This window comes from Triticum urartu, chromosome 3 (genome assembly GCF_003073215.2).
Source record: "Triticum urartu cultivar G1812 chromosome 3, Tu2.1, whole genome shotgun sequence".
Lineage (NCBI taxonomy): Eukaryota > Viridiplantae > Streptophyta > Magnoliopsida > Poales > Poaceae > Triticum > Triticum urartu.
Genome location: NC_053024.1, coordinates 667,488,343 through 667,495,254, shown reverse-complemented (window position 1 = coordinate 667,495,254; position 6,912 = coordinate 667,488,343).

Sequence of the window (6,912 nt, the reverse complement as noted above, 5' to 3'; positions counted from 1 at the left end):
AAGAGGTGTCAGTTGTGAGGGATTATCCAGATGTGTTTCCAGAGGAGTTGCCAGGTATGCCACCAGATAGAGATATTGAGTTTCTTATTGATTTAATACCGGGCACTGGACCTATTGCAAAGAGACCGCATAGAATGCCTCCTCAAGAGTTGGAAGAATTGAAGAATCAGATAAGAGAATTGCAGGCACAAGGATTTATTCGCCCAAGTTCATCACCTTGGGGAGCTCTAGTTTTGTTTGCGGAGAAGAAGGATGGGACCTTGAGGATGTGTGTTGATTATCGTTCTCTGAATGAGGTAACCATTAAGAATAAGTATCCTTTGCCTATGATAAATGATCTATTTGACTAGTTGGAGGGAGGTACTATGTTTTCTAAGATTGAACTTCGTTCTGGTTATCATCAATTGAAGATTCATGAGCAAGATATTCCAAAGACTGCTTTTACTACGAGGTACGGGTTGTATGAATATAATGTTATGTCATTTGGATTGACTAACGCCCCTGCATACTTCATGAATATGATGAACAAGGTGTTTATGGAGTTCTTGGATAAGTTTGTGGTTGTTTTCATTGATGATATATTGGTGTTCTCCAAGAATAAGCAAGAGCATGAGGTGCATCTGCGTTTGGTAATGGAGAAACTGAGGGAACATCAGCTATATGCCAAGTTCAGCAAATGTGAGTTTTGGTTGGATGAGGTAGCATTCCTTGGACATGTTGTGTCAAGTAATGGAGTTGCAGTTGATCCATCTAAGGTTGCTGCAGTTACAGAGTGGGAGACACCCATGGCAGTTGGAGATATTTGCAGCTTTTTGGGCCTTGCAGGTTATTATAGGAGGTTTATTGAGAACTTTTCCAAAATTGCAAAGCGTATGACTGAATTGTTGAAGAAGGAGAAGAAGTTTGTTTGGACTGATGAATGTGAAGCCAGCTTTCAGGAATTGAAGCAGCGTTTGGTTACAACACCAGTTTTAACTCTGCCAGACATACATAAGGACTTCCAGGTATATTGTGATGCTTCTCGTCAAGGACTTGGGAGTGTTTTGATGCAGGAAGGTAAAGTTGTTTCTTATGCTTCACGTCAGCTTAAGAATCATGAGCACAATTATCCTACCCATGATTTGGAGTTAGCCTCAGTTGTGCATGCATTGAAAACTTGGAGGCCATATGTTATTGGTAATCATTGTGATATATTTACTGACCATAAGAGCTTGAAGTATATTTTTACTCAAAAGGATTTGAACCTCAGGCAGAGGAGATGGTTGGAGCTTATTAAGGATTATGATTTGAATGTGCAGTATCATCCTGGTAAGGCTAATGTTGTTGCTGATGAATTGAGTCGTAGGAGCCATGCTAATGCAATTAATATTGATGATATGCCACCCGAGTTATGTGAACAATTCAGGAATCTCAGGTTGGAGATGGTTCCTAAGGGATATTTAACAACACTTGAGGTAAAGCCTACTTTGCTTGACAGGATCAGAGAAGCTCAAAAGAATGATAAGGAGATTTCTGAGATAAAAGAGAATATGGTTAAAGGTAAGGCAGAAGGTTTCCGTGAGGATGAACATGGAGCCATATGGTTTGAGAAGCGTATTTGTGTACCTCAAGATGCAGATATCAGGAAGTTGATTCTTCAGGAGGCACATGATTCACCTTATTCTGTTCACCTAGGTAATACTGAGATGTATTTGGATTTGAGGGAAAGAGTTTGGTGGCCTAGCCTAAAGAGGGAAATTGCTGGGTATATTGCAACATGTGATGTATGCCAAAGAGTTAAGGCGGAATAGCAGAGACCAGCAGGTTTGTTACAACCATTGCCTATACCTGATTGGAAGTGGGATGAGATTGGTATGGATTTCATTACAGGTCTACCCAGGACTCGATCAGGTTATGATTCTATTTGGGTAGGTGTTGATCGTCTGACTAAAGTTGCTCACTTCATCCCGGTAAAGACTACTTATACCTGTGCTCAGCTAGCAAAAATTTATATGTCTAAAATTGTTTGTATGCATGGAGTTCCAAGGAAGGTAGTGTATGATAGAGGTACTCATTTCACATCCAAATTTTGGCGTCAGTTGCATGAATCCTTGGGCATCAGGATGGAGTTCAGTACAGCTTTCCATCCACAGACACATGGGCAGACAGAGAGGGTAAATCAGATTTTGGAGGATATGTTGAGAGCTTGTGCTTTGGACTATGGGTCCAGTTGGGATGATAATTTACCTTATGCAGAGTTCTCATATAATAACAGTTACCAGGCTAGTCTGAAGATGGCACCATTTGAGGTATTGTATGGTAGGAAGTGAAGGACACCGTTGATGTGGGATGAGGTTGGAGAACGTCAATTCTTTGGACCAGACTTGATCAGAGATGCTGAGGAGAAGGTCAAGTTGATTCGTGACAGGCTGAAGATAGCACAGTCCAGGCAGAAGAGTTATGTTGATGCAAAACGTAAGGAGGTGACATATGAGGTAGGAGACCGTGCATACCTTAGAGTTTCACCACTTCATGGAATTAAGAGGTTTGGAATCAAGGGTAAGTTAGCACCACGTTTTGTGGGACCTTACAAGATCTTGGAGCGTAGAGGAGAGGTAGCTTATCAGATGGAGTTGCCAGAATCCTTGTCAGGAGTTCATAATGTGTTTCATGTATCTCAGTTGAAGAAGTGCCATGCAGAGATGATGGATGTTCCATTGAGGGACACAGTGCCACTTGAGGCAATTCAGTTGGAGAGTGATTTGACATATGAGGAGAAGCCTGTCAAGATTCTGGAGACAGCACAGAGAGTTACTCGCACCAAGACAATCAAGTTATGCAAGGTTCAGTGGGATCATCACACAGAGGAGGAAGCTACTTGGGAACGAGAGGATGATCTCAGGCAGGATCACCCACACCTATTTGCTAGCCAGCCCGAATCTCGAGGGCGAGATTCATCTTAAGGGGGTAGGTTTGTAACATCCCAGTTTTCCTAATTTAGGATGTTAATAGATCATACATATGCATATCATATTTTCCATGCATTATTTGCTTTTTCAGAATATTCTTTTCATTATGCAACAAAAAGGAAATTTATTGGAGCGGAGATAAAATGACTTCTCCCCTGTTTTTAAAAATGTTCATAATGTGCAGAATATTATTTCCAGTTCATCTGATATGTTTTGGTAATTTTTTTGCAATCACCAAAATATTTTATTTGAGTCTTTTGTTGCTGTTTTGTGTGGCCTATTGCATAAAATAATTTTTTCAAAAATTTAAAAAATGACTTCTCCCCTGCTTTATCCTCGCAAGGAATTCTCTCTCAAAGGCTTCGAGGTGGGTTGCTCTCAAACGACAAAAGCCGTGCACTAACTCTGAGCAGCCAACCATTTATGGTTGTAGGGGGTGGGCTATTTATAGCCACTAGGCAACCCGACCTGATTTGTCCGAAATGACCCTTGGTCACTAAGGAACTGACACGTGTTCCAACGGTCAGATTTCAAAAACACACAACAACTTTACTTGAGCTACAAGCAAAGCTGACTTATCCAACTCTGGACAAGATTTGCTCTCATAGTCTTCACTCGAAGACATATGATTTTGGTTAAGCATCACTTCAGTCATTCTGACTGGTTCACTTGGACCCCACTTAACAGTACGGTGGTTCCTATGACTCAACAAAGAAGAAAAAGAACGACGAAAGAACTAAGTCTTCGCGCTCCATAGTCTTCATGCAATGTCTTCTCTTGTCATAGTCTTCAATGTGAATGTCTTCACATACCACCTTTGACTTCAATGTCTTCTTACATTTTTAGGGTCCATCTCTGGTAGGAAAACCGAGTCAATGAGGGACTTCTACCTGTGTTTTCCTACAATTCTCACAAACTCATTAGTCCCTCAACCAGGTTTGTCGTCAATACTCCAAAACCAACTAGGGGTGGCACTAGATGCACTTACATGGTCGATCCTGTGCGAGCCAGGGACATTACGCGTGAGCCCAGGACCCCGAAGAACCCTACCGCTCGCCTTTCCCCAACCCTCGTCTGACCGCATGCCTCTGTACCGCATTTTGGATCTCGGGAGAAGCTCCGCCGCCGCCGCCGTTTCTTCGGTCGGTTCCGTCGTCGTAAGAGACCGCAGAGCCGCGCTGCCTGCACCCCTCGAACCCCCACTCAACGACGAACTCTTTTGACACCTCAAAGTACGCTGCAGAGCACCAGAACGCTGCCGTCACCGACGTCCGCCGCCGCTAGAGCACACCACCATTCCTGTCACCGTTGCTGCCCGCAGAGGACGCCCCATCGCCGCCCGACCTCACCTATGCCTCCGCTGCTCGACGCCGCACCCACCCATCACTTCCCCTTCACCGGAGAATCACCGAAGGAGCGCCTCCGCCAACGCCCGAGACCGCCGCCGTTTTCTCTGTTTTGCTGGTGAGCACACGCGCATGCAATCTTGCAGCCAATCATGCGCTGGCACGTGGCAGTCCGCTACAGTTGTTCGCTACATGAGTTGCTACAGTTGTTTTCTACTGCTTTCTGTTTTATTTCCAGATTTCAACTCTAACTTCAAATAGCTATAGCTTTTATTCTGTATATCCAATTTAGGTAATTCCTTTTCCTATGCACTCACAAAAATCATCACATTATCACAGTACCAACTTTGCACATGTTTGCACTGTTTAAATTTGAATTCATTTGAATTTGAATCAAATCTTCCGGAGGCTGTAACTTTCAAACCGTTTATCGGAATTGATTGTTTCTTTTTGCTTTGTGACCGTAGTGCAATTTAGGTGCTGTTATGCTGCTGTTGTTGAGTTTCAAAAATGGTTTTCTTGCTGTTGGTTTTGGTTCTATTCGTGTTTCGGTGATTGATTTGTCGAATTGTGTGAAACGTGTAGATTGTCGCGGAGTGCGACGCGAGCTATTGTCAGGAGTGTGACTTTCTGAACCAGAACCAAGGCAAGTTACACCTTGATCATCCTTTACCTATTGTTTTCTATGCATGTAGTTATATCACACTATGAATATATGCATGTATAGGAATACTATATATTTTGGTTATGCTGTTGAGCTATCTCCCGTCATTACAGATCGTGGTAGTTGTAGTTTTGCTATGCTTTGTAGACGGGGTTGGTTCGTGTATTCATTGAGCTTATGTGAGGCTTATATATATATAATAATTTGAGTAGTAACTCAGGATTTAATTCACCTCTGGGCGGAAGTGGTATTGCTAGGGTGGTTTCAAGAACACCATGGTTTATACCCTCTGAATGTAAGTGGACGGCCGCCCAGGCTCAAAAAGATCAGACAGACTTAGTGACTAGTAGCTTTCATGTGCGACCACTGGCTAAATGGGCTCTGGCTTAGTTGATCAGTTGTGGGACCCTTACCCGGATGTGCCAGCAGATGTAGATATAATAGTTGGGATGGGCCTCCTGTTGGGACTAGGGGACTGCTTCTGAAAGACTTCGTCTCAATCTTCGGGTTGGGTCCAGTGGGTAAAGCGTACTAAACTCTGCAGAGTATTAAAACTAATCATGATTAGCCGTGCCCCCGGTTATGGGTAAATTTGAGCGACTAGGCCATTACAGTTGTTGGATGATCTTGACAGATGTGACACTTAATAAATTTGTTGGGCAACTTAATAAGGGGTAAGTCGGAGTTGATTTTGCCAACTCAACCTTGTGCATTTAATTGTAGTAATAAAAGAACTAAATAAAAATTTGACTATTAGGTAGTTATGAGGACAAAATCAGCTTTCCACAAAATAAACCATCAAGCCTTTCTTTTGATATACTATGCATACACATGTAGGTCTACTATATTATTACTCCTGTGTAACTTGCCAATACATTCAAAGTATTGACCTATATGGCTGCAACGTCTCATGTTGCAGGATATTCAGACGAAGAGTAAGGTACCGTTAGGGTCGCGAGTCTGCACTCAGCATCGCTAGTGGGCTATGATGGGACTCATCGTTATTTTTTTTGCTACTTTCCGTTGTTTGGTTGAATAAAGCTAGCCAAGTGCTATGCAGACTGTTTTATTTTATATATTCTGGATCATACGATGTAATAAATGATGCACTTGCTATTCTGGTATTCATCTATACTGTGTGTGCTAGCGAGTTTGATCCAGGGACTAGCACGGTAAGCACAGAGACTCAAATCCTTCGAGGTTTGGTCATTACAGAGATAGATCAAGACGTGAAACTGAGTAAGACTCAAAGCCCGACCACGGCAGAAGATAGAAAGAGAATGAAACTCATTCCCTATGCCTTGGCCATAGGTTCTATAAAGTATGCCATGCTGTGTACCAGACCTATTGTATACGCTGCCCTGATTTTGGCAAGGGAGTACAATAGTGATCTAGGAGTAGATCACTGGACATTGGTCAAAATTATCCTTCGTGGAATAAGGATATGTTTCTCGATTATGGAGGTGACAAAAGGTTCGTCGTAAAGGGTTACGTCGATGCAAGTTTTGACACTGATCCAGATGACTCAAAATCTCAATCTGGATACATATTTAAAGTGGGAGCAATTAGCTAGAGTAGCTCCGTGCAGAGCATTGTTGACATAGAAATTTGCAAAATACTTATGGATCTGAATGTGGCAGACCCGTTGACTAAACTTCTCTCACAAGCAAAACATGATCACACCTTAGTACTCTTTGGGTGTTAATCACATAGCGATGTGAACTAGATTATTGACTCTAGTAAACCCTCTGGGTGTTGGTCACATGTCGATGTGAACTATAGGTGTTAATCACATGGTGATGTGAACTATTGGTGTTAAATCACATGGAGATGTGAACTAGATTATTGACTCTAGTGCAAGTGGGAGACTGAAGGAAATATGCCCTAGAGGCAATAATAAAGTTATTTATTTCCTTATATCATGATAAATGTTTATTATTCATGCTAGAATTGT